Source organism: Canis lupus, chromosome 16 (assembly GCF_011100685.1).
Source record: "Canis lupus familiaris isolate Mischka breed German Shepherd chromosome 16, alternate assembly UU_Cfam_GSD_1.0, whole genome shotgun sequence".
NCBI lineage: Eukaryota > Metazoa > Chordata > Mammalia > Carnivora > Canidae > Canis > Canis lupus.
The window spans coordinates 1,006,035-1,020,358 of NC_049237.1; the positions used below are offsets into that span (position 1 = coordinate 1,006,035).

The following is a 14,324-nucleotide window of genomic DNA, read 5'->3' on the forward strand; positions in this document are numbered from 1 at the left end:
CAACTCCCCCATCTCCATGCCTATGAACATGCTGCCTTCTATCTAGAACACCCTTTCTTGATTTGTTCAGTTCGCCAACTTCTACTAAGCCTTCACGACTCATCTCAAGGACACTGCTCCTTAGAATCCCATCTCTCCAGCCACCACAACTTGCCTGTCTGGAGTGTTCACATAGCCCCTTTGACTTGACTTTACTATAGCTCTTATCATATTATATTGTAATCATTGTTTCTCTGCAGTCTTCCACAAGACTGTGAAATTCATTATGAAAGAGAGGATGTCTTGTTCAGCTCTATATTTCCAGAATAGCATCTAGTGTGTAATGGGTATTCAGCTGATGCTTTCAAATTAATGAGTTTGTAAAAGGGAATATCTATGTTTGTGAGCATCAGAGATGTAAATGGATATGACAACAACAGCTAAAATTTGGGGGCACCTAACGTGTAATGTATTTTCTAATTTAATCCTCAAAACATCATGAAAGGTACTACCATTTAACCCCATTTATAACAGATGATAAAACTGAAGTATAGAGAGATAGAAAATTGCCCCAAACTTACAATGCTAGAGAATACAGCCTATGTGTCTAGTAATATTAAATGCTATAATTTAGAGACATTCAAAATCAGTCATGTTATTCCCCAAAAAATAGCTATTATTCACTTCAGGAGATAAGACATACTCTAATTAGACAATATAAGTGAGAAGAATACTATGAGAAAAGAAGATCATGTATATACCAACTACATTTGTGATCAGAAATATTACCAGTTGCAAAGTAACAAATGGACTTAATGGTATGTCTCATAAAATTAGAAACTCTAATGTAAAGAAAAATATACAACATTTATCTGCTGCAGGGGAAGATGAGAAGTGAGAACAGAGTATCTCAGATAAAGTAGATTCCTGGCTTTCTCTTCCAAGCTATGCAACTGATAACCCTTTATCATCTTCCCAGGACTGATGAAACAGAGGTTAGAACTACCTGTGCCCAAGTCAGCCACCATGAAATAAAGGTACTCAACTGAATTTAACTTCAGAATCAGTCTTAGTCCTGAAGGCAAAATTTAGTCCTGATGCCAAAATTCAGTCTTCTCTACTTGGCATGCCTTAGATTCTTTTCAAGCCCTCATTCCACAACAACTAGTAGAAGGCGAATGCCAGGCTGAGGTAACCCTTTAACTGAAATTCATCTTTTATGTATGTGGTCACATCAATCAGTATCTGTCCTGGGATCCTGTTCACTTTTGACACCAAAGTTAGAGAGCAGAAGAGTAGCAGGGAAAGATCTAGCCATATCTTCAAGAGGATAAGGGTGGAAGCAGATATGAAAGGCCAAAGTGAGGAAGGCTAACAATGCCTCTTCTTACCTTTGCCCCATTAGATTCCACCAAAACACGTGGAGATAGGAGTTGGGAACGCAACTTGGAAGAATAGTAGTATGTAGCTGTGTGAGGGTCCCCAGCCCAGCTTCTCCTGGCTTTCAAAGTTTTTTTTTCTTAATGAGCCCAAATTTCTTTTTTCCCATTTTACTAGTAGTTTCTTTTTGTTTTTTTGTTAAAAAATGCGCCCATATTTCTTTTTTTTTCTATTTTACTAGTAGTTTCTTAATGAACCCAAATTTCTTTTTTTTCTATTTTACTAGTAGTTTCTTTTTATTTTTTATAAATTTATTTTTTATTGGTGTTCAATTTGCCAACATATAGAATAACACCCAGTGCTCATCCCATCAAGTGTCCCCCTCAGTGCCCATCACCCAGTCACCCCACCCCCCACCCCACCCCCTCCCCTTCCACTCCCCCTCCCCCAGTTCGTTTCCCAGAGTTAGGAGTCTCTCATGTTCTGTCTCCCTCCCTGATATTTCCCACTCATTTTTTCTCCTTTCCCCTTTATTCCCTTTCACTATTTTTTATATTCCCCAAATGAATGAGACCATACAATGTTTGTCCTTCTCCAATTGACTTATTTCACTCCTCATAATACCCTCCAGTTCCATCCACGTCGAAGCAAATGGTGGGTATTTGTTGTTTCTAATGGCTGAGCAATATTCCATTGTATACATAGACCACATCTTCTTTATCCATTCATCTTTGGATGGACACCAAGTGAGCCCAAATTTCTTGTAAAAGTGTTTCATGCCTATGGACTCAGGGAATTTGAGATGGAACCAACACTTAGTATCACTAAGCACTCTGTGCATTATCCCACCTCATGATGACTAATGAAAAGTAACACCTACAAATTATCCATGTGACTTTCTCTCTTTTGAAAGCTTCTCAGAATGTTTTCATACAGGGATGCAATAATCTATAATAACCTCCCTACAGCTCCATCCGGGAAGGTCCCAACAGGTGAGGGTTTGGGTCTTACTCCTTTTTTCAGTTTTGATAGAAATTAATCCTGTTTTTATGAACATCAGCCCATGGGGTTAATAATCCTTATTTATCAAAAACTTCAAGAAAAACTCAAGAATGTTACCAGATGTGCAAATGACACAAATCCAGGACCAATGGTAAATATTTTGGAAAATGGACAATAATTTAGTTTGACAGATATTTATTGTGTGCCTACCAAATGCAGGGCATTTTTCTAGGTAGCATAGGGATTGAAACAATGGTTTAGAAACAAGGGATTTAAGTGGAGTGACTGAGGATGAAAACACACACACACACATATAACTAAAATGTAAGGAAAAGCTGAAGTGCTTTAAGAGAGAGAACACTGGTTCAATGTTAAAGTAGCAATGAGCAAATCCAGTTATGAGGTAGATCAAGAAACATCAAGTTATGGGGAAGGAGTGGTGGTCTGGGAAGTAGATTGGGAGTCATAAATGATCCTGTATTCTTTCCTGGGTGGCCCTTGTTGAGATTCCGGTAGCTGAAAGCAGGTTTCACAGTCTGGAGAGTGAGCCAAGGGCTTTGTATCTGGGGCAAGGGAAAGGTGAAGTCCAAACCCTTGATGAGTAGTAAGGGGGAGCCTGAAAAATCAAGTCTGTTCTGCCCCTGAGCTGGAAGGGGATGGGGGGGATAGGCTTAGGACTCCTCAGGATTTTGCCATCCTTTACATATTCCTTGCTTTTCTTCAATGCCCATCAAATCTCCTCCTCTCAACCCAGGGAACCTTATTTCACATTATACCAGGCATTTTTATTATATCCTGGGGACAACATGCTAAAGGAAAAGAATAATTCAATGACACTTGTGAAAGCACGGTAAAAGAACTTGATTCAAGGGCAGGTGTTGTTGTGATAGGTCTAAGAACCACTGCAATGGGATTTTGCAGGAGTGGGGGAGCAGAGAAGTTGAGCTCCCACTCCAAATACAGCATGGGAATTTATAGCGAAGGAGCAGGGTAGGGGTCAGTGGCTGGAAAAATGCTGAGAGAAAACATCAGGGATAAGGGCTAAATTGGTTGATTGGCTAAATCAATCTAACAGGATTCTTGCTATGACATTGCCTGGGCGATGGTGGCAGTTGAGGGTTCCTGATTAGACAGGGAGAGATCATACATAGAGGGCAAGGAGTTGTTCCTAAACTGACTTATCAGGATTCTTGCTGAAGTCGGTTGATGCAAAAACGAAAGAATCTTTGTCAGCAGTCGGAGTGGTTCCATAACCTCCACCTAAAGAGACCAGGAACCAGACAGCAAGCACAAATAAGTGTCCTGAGGAGGTAAGTCTATTTCTGTGTTTTGTTCTGCTTTCCCATTCTGATAGCAGGCATGAGTGCAAGAATCAGCAAAACTGGAGACCCCACTGACCAGTCCAAGGATAGCACCTTCTCCACTACAGTCAGTTGTATGCACAAGCAAGGGTGCAGCATGGCCTGACTTTCTAACAATTTTCAGAAAACATTATAAAGTAATTATGAATTTTTAGGTAATGGCAACTCATTTATGGTTTTGTAAAATGTTCTGTGGGCTGATATTCTGAGGGTCAAGAATTCAGTTGGTGTTTGTTTTTACTTTAGTACAGTGTATATCCTGAGTTCTTTCCAATACCTGTGATCCCCTCATACTCACACACCTGCCACAGAAGCCTTGGCTTTTAAAAATCAAACACCAAGAAATGACCTCTGCATTTTGTTTTATACACACACACACATATCATTCCTCTCCAGAGGCAATTAGTGCTACACATCAAGCTGCAAAAAATAGTTTGGGCCAGGTAACAACAACAACAAAATACCAGGGAGCAAAGAATGGGTTTCTTTTTCAAAAATATTAACCTGTCCAAATTACAATGAATTAAAATGCGAAGAGACAGAACACATAGAGATCAGGTGAGAAGGCTTCTATAATAAATCAGGCAAAAAAGAACAAAGACTTGAACGTGGTTGGTAGCTCTGAGGAAACTAATTTGGCTGGAGCCTAGGAAGGAAGGAACTTGGCCGAAGACCACACATCATTGAGGGAAGCTCTACAAAGCTTGGCAACCAATTGGATCTAGGCTAAGGAGAGCAGATGGTAGATCTAAGGCCAAAAATGATGTTTTAGGCCCAAATCTAAGGCTTTGAAACTTATTGAGTCAAATCTAAGGCTTTGAAACTTACTGAGTCACTTACTCCCTTATTTTTTATCTACCTCCTTTCTTTTTTTAACATTTAAAATTTTGAAGTACAATGGACTTAAGGCGGGACAAATGCTTTTTGTCGCTCCTTAGCTATAAGATCCAAAATTAGAACATACCAGACCCCAGAAACTCTGTGTGTGCCCTTCCCAACCTGAAAGCCTTCCTCCCTCAAGAGGGATTGCTCTTCTAAGTCTTACGGTGATGACTTTTCTTGCTTTTTTTTGTAAGAATTTTCTAAGAGTTACACAACTGTAACATACATTTCTATACAATTTTTGAACTTCACATGAATAGAAACACTGGTTGCCCCATTTTTTTCTGCTTCTTTTTCTAAATATAATCTTGTAAAACTCACCCATGTAATTAATCACGGTCTTTGGCCATTTTTATTGCTGTATGACTGCTTAATCATAAGAATATGTCAGTATCCATTTCACTGTTGATGGGCATTTGAATTGCTTCCAGTTTGGGGCTTTGCAGACACTATTTCTAGAAAGAGTCCTACACAGGTCTTATTGCACACATGTATGAATTTAGCTAAGATATACATGTAAGAGTGGAACTGCTGTCCCGTGGACTACAGTATCTTCAATTTTAGGAGATGATGTCAATATAAATAATTTCCAAGGTATTCGTATAATTTGCACTTCTTCCAACAATGTATGAGGGTGGCTCTGCTCCTCATTCTCATCAACATTTGGTGTCTTTTTAATTAATGTCATTTTATAAGTGTAGAATAAACTCTTATTGTGGTTTAATTTCCCTTTCCTTTACTCTAGATGAAATTGGCCAGTTTTTCCTATTTTTATTAAACATTTTTGATATCTTTCACGAAGTGTGCCTTCTGTGCATTTTTCTTTTTTGGATTTCTCTTTTCTTCTTGATAGTGGATTTGTAAAATATCTAGTATGAGACCTTTGTCAGTTACATCTATGCGAAAATACCCCTTCCTATTTGTCTTTTTACGCTTTTAATGGTGTCTCGATGAACAGAGTCTATTTTCATAGTCCCGTTTATCGCTTAATGTATGTATCATTAGTACTCTCTGTAGCTCAAGAAATCCTTCTTTACCCTAGTGTCTTCTTGGGTTGGGTCCTCTGGAGAACAGCCTCTGAGAAGGAGACTTGCATGCGGGCGGCTCAGCGGAGAACACTCTCAGGACTCAGGCCTGTAGAAGGGAGAATAGCAGTTCCTACAGTGGGAAGAGTGCACTGTGATCCGGTCGCTCCTTGGTCCCACAGGGTGCTCTGGAGGGGGCCACGGGGTTGTGCTGGGTTGGGGTGCGAGAGCCAGCCTGTTCTACCCTGGATCGCGCGTGCAGGGAATCAGACGGGAGTAAGCAGCGGCCCACACTGCTGGCAGCTAAGCCAAGGAGGGCGTCTGCCCTGCGGCACCCGCCACCGCCACTACGGCTACCGGAGGTCTCCTGAGCCTGCGGGCTTCGTATGCGAAGTCCACCCCCTGGGAGAAGCGCTCCCAGAGTGGTTTGGTCTCTCCCCTGGAAAGGTCTTTAACGAGGTAGGTTAAGAGGAACTAGCTCCTGCTCGGCAGGTGCCGCCGCCGGGCGCCGCCCCGCTCCCCCGCCCCGGCCCGCCCCGCCCCGCCGCCTCCAGCCCCGCGGCCGCCCCGGCTCCAGCGCCCGAACCCGGGAGCCGGAGCGCGGGGAAGGGGAAGGGGGACGGGAAGGGCCAGGACCGCGCGGGCCGGCGGAGGGGCGGGCGCCGCTCCTGAGCCCGCCGCTCCGGTCTGGGGCCGCCCGGCTGCCTCCTCCTTCCTCCCCCCTGGCTCCCCCCCGGCCCCTGCGGGGAGGGCACGCCCCGGCGGCTGAGCGCGAGGGGGAGGTGGCGGACCTCCAGGACGGCCCGCCGGAGCGTGACCAGGACGGGGACTCGTCCACACAGCCGGGAAAGCCCCTCTGACCGCTCGGACCAACTCCCCAGATCGCACGCGGAGGCTCGTCCTCAGACACATCTCAGGCTGCGCAGCCTGACCCGGAGGGTCCAAGTCTCGAGTCCAGACGACCCGGCTCCCCACTTCCTGGCATGAAAGCCGTGGAGTTTGGTGTTCTCAGTGCCAAAAAGGAGCCATCCGGCCGCGGGGCTCAGGCGGACCCGGCCCAGGCACTGCTCCAGAGCGCTCGGCCCCAGCTGCGCGCCCCACTCCAGCGCGACCACGCGGGCTGCCTAACAGTCCGGGAGGCCCCGCCGGGGGCCAGCGGGGCGTGCTGCGCTCAGCTCCCGGTGCCACCTGCCACCGCCGCCTGACGCCGGGGGACGGAGGCCAGGGACCCGCCCCGCCCGTGCCCCAGGACGGCTGGCGCCGGGACGGGACAGGGCCCATGGAACCCCTGTGTCCAGATCCGTCTCCTGCCAGACCAGAGCAACTCTAAGCAGACGGGGGCCAAACGCAAGACCCAGAAGCCTGTGAGGAGCCTTACACCTTCGAGATCCCCCTCCTCCAAGCTCAGAGGAGGACCCTGCTGCCAACCGTGGTGGATTTTGAGAAGTTTTCCCGCCATCGTGTCATTGGGAAGGTGTCGGTGCCTCTGTGCGAGGTTGACCTGATGAAAGGCGGGCATTGGTGGAAGGCGCTGGTCCCCGGCTCTCAGAATGAAGTGGAGCTGGGGGAGCTGCTTCTGTCACTGAATTATCTCCCCAGTGCTGGGACGCTGAATGTGGATGTCATTCGAGCCAAGCAGCTTCTTCAAACCGATGTGACCCAAGGTTCAGACCCCTTTGTGACAATCCAGCTGGTACATGGACTCAAGCTTGTGAAAACAAAGAAGACATCCTTCTTAAGAGGCACACTCGATCCCTTTTACAATGAATCCTTCAGCTTCAAAGTTCCCCAAGAAGAACTTGAAAATGCCAGCTTAGTGTGTACAGTGTTGGCCACAACATGCCAAGCAGCAGTGACTTCATGGAAGAATTGTCATCGGCCAGTACTCCTCGGGCCCCTCTGAATCCAACCACTGGCAGCGGGTGCTCAACACTCACCGCACGCAGTGGAGCAGTGGCACAGCCCGAGGTCCCCGGCTGAGTGTGACCGCGTGTCTCCCCCTCGCTGGAGGTGACCTGAGGGCTGCAGGGAAAGCAGCTTTCATTTGTTGGAGGGGAAAAAAAAAAAAGGAAGAAAATTAAGACAGAAAAAATGTGTCATGTGCCTATTATATCCACAACGGAAACACACATACACAAATCCTCTCAGAACTGAGAGGAGGCTGACTGTTGAACACAAAATGGTTGCCCTCAATGAGCAAAGCCTGATGAACTTTCTGGAAACCCCCATCTGTATGTCCACGAGCGGGTGGACTCTGCTGTGAGACTTACTGGCAGTGCTTGCTCCTGTTGATAACCCCTACCCCCAAATGCACTTTCAACCCTCAGGCCTCCCAGGGGTGCCAGCCTCCATTGAGATGAAATTCTCTAAGAGCTTGGCCGGTGTGCGGGAGGCCCGACCACCCACACCCAGAATGCACAGCTGCTGCACTGGGTGGCTCTGAACGCCTGCTGTTCCCTGGGGTTTCTTCAAACCTGATACCTTTCTCCCAAAATGTAAGTACTTTGTCTTCTCTTTAGTAGACGTGATAGATTAGACTCTGAAGAAACCAAGTGGCACCCAAAAATATGCCGGTGTAAGAAACTTCCCTGGCTTCACTGAACTTGTCCTCAATGTTCCTACTCCGAAGGACCCCCTGTGGGTATTATGTGAACGTTCTGTGTGTGCCCTCGCAGGTGAACACGTGTGTGTCCTGTGTGTCCTCCCTGGTGAGCAAGGCGCGCTGCGGGACCTCATCCCTCCGCCCTCCCTTTACTCTCTGCCTCTCCCAGTGAAATCTCACCCAGTGTCCTCCTGTCTGTCAAGACCCCACCCTTCATTAACAGCATGTGCGGATATCAAGTAAACAGAATATGACTGAGCAAAAGTAACCATTATTTGACCGATTCGTGGTGATTGTGGCACCCAGAAGACCTGCAAAGGGACAGCTAACAATGGATTAAATGCCACCAACCTCCATCCAAGATGACTCCTTCCTTTGTCATACTCTGAGCATCTCTCTGTGTTTGTGTGTACCCAAAGTCATTTTTCTCGTGCTAAGGAATTAGTGTAGTTAGAATAGATCTTTCCCTGTTGGATGCTTCTGTATCGTTCCCACAGCCTATTGTCTGGCATAATGGGGAGCTATTTATTGAAATTAAAGATTATTTATTTGTGCCATGCAAAAAAAGGGGGGGGGGAATGGCTCCTGCCACGAAAGCTGTCTTCAAGTTACAACTAATCTCCTTCCTGAACTACCCATTCTAGGTTTCTTGCATCCTTATCCAACATCTCTTCTGGTCTAGGTGGCTTATGAAATATTACAAGCTAGATGCTCATCTCTGAGTTGTAAGAGTTCCTGGTCAACCAATCCTTCTCAGATTATGGTGCTGCTCTTAGCAGTTAACTATCAAAATTGGGAAGGGGTGTATCATTGGATGCCCTAGGTACCCAACATTTCCTCCTTGGCTCATCATGTAACAGCGGAGAAGCCCTATCTCCTCCTGTGAGAAGGTCACTTACCCCTGCCAGTATGGCAACATCTTTCCTCAAATACTGAACTCTTGAAATAGCACCCTGGGTTCCCCTGGGAACTAGGACCTAGAATCCACAGAGCCTCAAATTCAGGGATGAAAGCACACATTTTCTAAGTGAGTCAAAGGGAATAATGCTAGCTGAACCACTCCTGCTGCATTTTCAGATTTGTGTATTCTACTTAATGGAGACACAGGACTATATAATGGATGTTGACCTAGGATATATGTTACCTCCTGGAAGGTGGCACTGCATCCTTATAGGACTCTCCCCTTTCTTTCTTTCTTTTTTAATTTTATTTATTTATGATAGTCACACAGAGAGAGAGAGAGAGACAGAGGGAGAAGCAGGCTCCATGCACCGGAGCGCCCGACGTGGATTCGATCCCGGGTCTCCAGGATCGTGCCCCGGGCCCAAAGGCAGGCGCCAAAACCGCTGCGCCACCCAGGATCCCAAACTCTCCCCCTTTCTTGGGTGCAGGAAGGGTGCTGTTGACCATTTTAGGAAACTTGAATTCTTTATTTCACTGATACCATCCTTAATGCGTGGAGTCAAAATTTTGCATTTAAGATTCTACTGTCGTGTCATTTATTTGAGTCTCCAATATAGTATTCTATTTGATCTTTCTGAGTTTTCCTTAAAGTGAATTTTCTTAAAGAATCTGTCAGAATCTACATACAAGTTCTCTTATGCTACATTTAAGAATTAAAAAGGGGGCGGGCGCCGAAGCGGTCGTGGCTGCGGCCGGGGGAAGTGAATGGGTTTTACCAGAGGGCCCTGCGCCGCCTTTCTCCGCTGGCAGCGGTGCCGCTCCCTGCTCCTCTCCGGGCCACGGCGGTCACCTTCGCGGCTTCTGCTACATGCTGGCGCTGCTGCTCACCGCCCGCGCTCATCTTCTTCGCCATCTGGCACATTATTGCATTTGATGAACTGAAGACTGATTACAAGAATCCTATAGACCAGTGTAATACCCTGAATCCTCTTGTACTTCCCGAGTACCTCATCTGTGCTTTCTTCTGTGTCATGTTTCTTTGTGCAGCAGAGTGGCTTACCACTGGGTCTCAATATGCCCCTCTTGGCCGTATCCTATTTGGAGGTATATGAGTAGACCAGTGATGAGTGGACCAGGACTCTATGACCCTACAACCATCATGAATGCAGACATTTAGCGTATTGTCAGAAAGAAGGCTGGTGAAAATTAGCTTTTTATCTTCTAGCATTTTTTTACTACCTATACGGCATGATCTATGTTTTGGTGAGCTCTTAGAACAACACACAGAAGAATTGGTCCAGTAAGTGCATGCAAAAAGCCACCAAATGAAGGGATTCTATCCAGCAAGATCCTGTTTCCAAGAGTAGACTATGGAATCTGATCAGTTACTTTAAAAATGACTCCTTATTTTTTAAATGTTTCCACATTTTTGCTTGTGGAAAGACTGTTTTCATATGTTATACTCGGAATAAAGAATTTAAATGGAATTACGTATAAATTAATATAAAATGATTACCTCTGGTGTTGACAGGTTTGAACTTGTACTCCTTAAGGAACAGCCATAATCCCATGAATGATTGCATTAATTATTGACTATCCTTAGTCCATTGGAAGCTTTTGTTATATATAGGAACTTGTAGGGCTCATTTTTGGCTTATGAAATGCCATCTAATTATAAATTAGCTGTAGATATCAGGTGCTTCTGATGACTGAAAATATATATCTGACTTGGAAACTTCATGGGTTTCCTTATTTATCATGTATGTGATTATATATGGACACATTTACAAAATAAGAAGAGTGGGATTTTTTCCCCTTCAACTTGAATATTATCCCTGTATATTGCATGAATGAGAGATTTCCCATATTTCCATCAGAGTAATATACTTGCTTTAATTCTTAAGCATAAGTGAACAAGATAAAAAAAATATATGCTGAATTACTTGTGAAGAATGCATTTAAAGTTATTTTAAATGTGTTTTAATTTGTAAGACATTACTTATTAAGAAATTGGTTATTATACTTACTGTTCTAATTTGGTGGTAAAGGTATTCTTAAGAATTTGCAAGTACTTTAGATTTTCAAAATTGAATGAGAGAGAACATTGTATAAACCGTCCTGCTGTTTCCTTAGTGCAATACAATAAAACTCTGAAATTAACTTAAAAAAAAAAAGAATTAAAAAGAAGCATTTTTCTCACATCCACATTTCCAACTAGTTCTTCCATATTGATTAAAATTAAGTCCAAAATAGTAATTCACCTCATTGCTGCTTCTGCCATCTGAAGGAAAATATTTTTAGCAAGCAAAGACTGTACCAGATATTCAGCTTTTAGAAAAGGCTCTTAATGGTAGCTGAATAATTGAAGACTCTAACTACTATAACTTGCTTCTGTGCCCTCGTGAAGTAAAGCATCGTTCATATATTGCTTCAGTACCGCACTCCTAACTTAGCCTTTGTCTTTCTTGTTTTCTTTATCCTAAATGCTCTCCCCTGTGCCTCTTGTCTTGGGTTGATCTTTGAAAAAATAAGCATATACTTTAATATGCATTGTTAGAGGGTCTTCCCCTTGTATTAAATCTATTTTGAGTTCTGTACTTCCATTTATCAGTTCCAGCCACAAAATCTCAGTGCTATTTCTGAGATTGTATTTACCATCTCATATGAAGCTTTATTCTTTTCATTAATACTATGTATATACCCAATAATGGAAGTAGTATTTTTATTTTGACCGTTGAATTTTTGGAATCTACCCCAAGTTTCCTCTTCCAGTGTGTTTTGTTATCACGCTTGCTGTCATCCATAACATCTCATTTTCCAGGGTGTTTGGGGAGAGGGGTGTTGCCTCAATTTCTATTCAAGCTCTATTAATCATGTTGTCAATAATAAAGCAAAGAGATATTTCTGACATTCCTGGAAAGTGTGTCCTCTTTTCCCAGCTATTTGATATTTGCGACTATGAATCCTATTTCCTAATACCATCTGTGTAGCCATTTTTTCAATTTTTCATATCCTCTTATCTTCTCAGTAGTGATGACTTCAACTGGAAGTAGGGAAAGAAAAATACAATTTATGCTTCCAGTGCTTTTTATTTCCAGGCCAGGACTACAGTCACTAGAAATGCAAGAGATTTCTTTTCTCACTCATTCTCAATAAATCGACTTCTGTGGGCCAGAAATTCACCAGGTCTGTTGAGATTTGTCAAGAATTTGGTCAGAACACTGAAGATATAGAAGCAAGCACAAGGAGTTCTCAGTACTTGTGAACAAGATTGGAATGATCACCATCTGAATATGAGGTCATTAAAATCTATAAATAGGATTAACCCTCTCCTCCACACACAACCTAAAAGATGATTTGAATATTTTATTCAGCGAGACTAGATGCTTATCTTTGATGGAAATATCCATCACGGCTTCCATTTCTCCTTAAGAAAAAAATGTAACTAAAATGAGACATACTCATGTATATTTAAAATGTCATCAGACCTAAAGAACAGCAATTTATGTGCAATCTGAAGAATGGATAACTTATGTTTCCAGTGTCAAGAGTTTGTCAGGTCTTTAGGTTCTGTCAATGTTCAGGGGAGAGAATATTCTTATGCTTCATGCGGGTTAATAAAATGAACAAAGATTTGGATACTAAATTTGAAAAATCTAACACCCCCCAACACTCTTCTTTCCCAGTTTTATTGAGGAAGAATTGACATACAATAAACTATACATATTGAAGTTTCAATTGATGCGTTTGACTCTATGTAACACCCATGAAGCCATCACTATAATCAAGATGGTAAACATATCCAGCACTGTAAAGTTTCCTGTGTTTCTTTTTTTTTTTAAGATTTATTTATGATAGACACAGAGAGAGAGAGGAGAGAGAGAGAGAGAGAGAGAGGCAGAGACACAGGAGGAGGGAGAAGCAGATTCCATGCCAGGAGCCCGATGCGGGACTCGATCCCCGGGACTCCAGGATCACGCCCTGGGCCAAAGGCAGGTGCCAAACACCTGAGCCACCCAGGGATCCCCAGTTTCCTTGTGTTCTTTCATAATTCCTCCCTGCCACCCATGGAGGGATTCACCCCATTGTCTCCCACCCCAGATAATCACTGATTTGCGTCTGAACTATACATTAGTTTTCATTTTCTGGTATTTTACACAAATGGAATCATTATTTTTCGTCTGGCTTCTTTCACTTAGTATATTGTCTTCATATTCACTCATGTTGCTATTATCAGTATTTCACTCCTTTTATTACTGAAATGATATTCCCTTCTGTGGATATATCTCAGTTTATCCCAAACTTTAATTTATAATGGAGACTTCTTCATGAACTTGTGCCCTCTTATAACTTGGCTGTCGTGAAATCTCTTGTCCCTGGTAAAAACTGATCAAATTACATTTCTGAGAGCCACAAAGCTAGGGCAAGCTTCGGAAAGATAGAGTCCCCCACTGAGGGTGGGAAGGGAGTTTCCCTGTGAGGTCAGTGTCCTTAGCCTCCAGACACCATCTTTCCGATCACAACATGTAATTGGGAATTTGTCATTTTTGGTGTAAAAAACAATGTCTGTGTGCTGAGTGTCCTGATGAAGAATCATAAAGAAAGATCCATTTCTCTTCTTCCCCACCATAACCCCCTTGCCATTTCAGACCCCTAAGGGACCTGTGGCAAAATCAGTGAAGATTGCCATTGACACAGGATACCGGCACATTGATTGGGGCCTACATCTACCAAAATGAGCATGAAGTGGGGGAGGCCCATCAGGGAGAAGATAGCAGAAGGAAAGGTGGCAGAGGGAGGATATTTTCTACTGTGGAAAGGTAAGATCTTCCCTTCAATCTCCAATTCCTTATATTAATAGTGGATCTGGTGTCACTTTTCTCCAAAAAGAACTCCAAAAAAGGGTGAGTTCTCAACTCCCAAATTTCTCATTCTTTGCCCAGAATTTAGGGACTGATTAATTAGCCCATTGAAGGTTAAGGCAAATCTCCTTCTTCATACATGAGTATTGATTTAAAACAATATGGGGGGCAGCCCGGGTGGCTCAGCGGTTTAGCTCCACCTTCAGCCCAGGGCGTGATCCTGGAGACCCAGGATCGAGTCCCATGTTGGGCTCCCTACATGGAGCCTGCTTCTCCCTCTGCCTGTGTCTCTGCCTCTCTCTGTGTGTGTGTCTCTTATGAATAAATA

The 14,324-nt window shown here is 43.8% G+C and overlaps 1 protein-coding gene and 2 pseudogenes across 1 annotated transcript in view; all 3 read left to right on the forward strand.

Moving 5' to 3' along the window:
- Positions 1–14,324, forward strand: part of LOC119877081 (aldo-keto reductase family 1 member D1-like) — a 93,157-nt gene that overhangs the window by 55,877 nt on the left and 22,956 nt on the right.
- Positions 6,835–7,648, forward strand: LOC102152014 (annotated as a pseudogene).
- LOC119877082 lies at positions 10,000–10,525 on the forward strand (annotated as a pseudogene).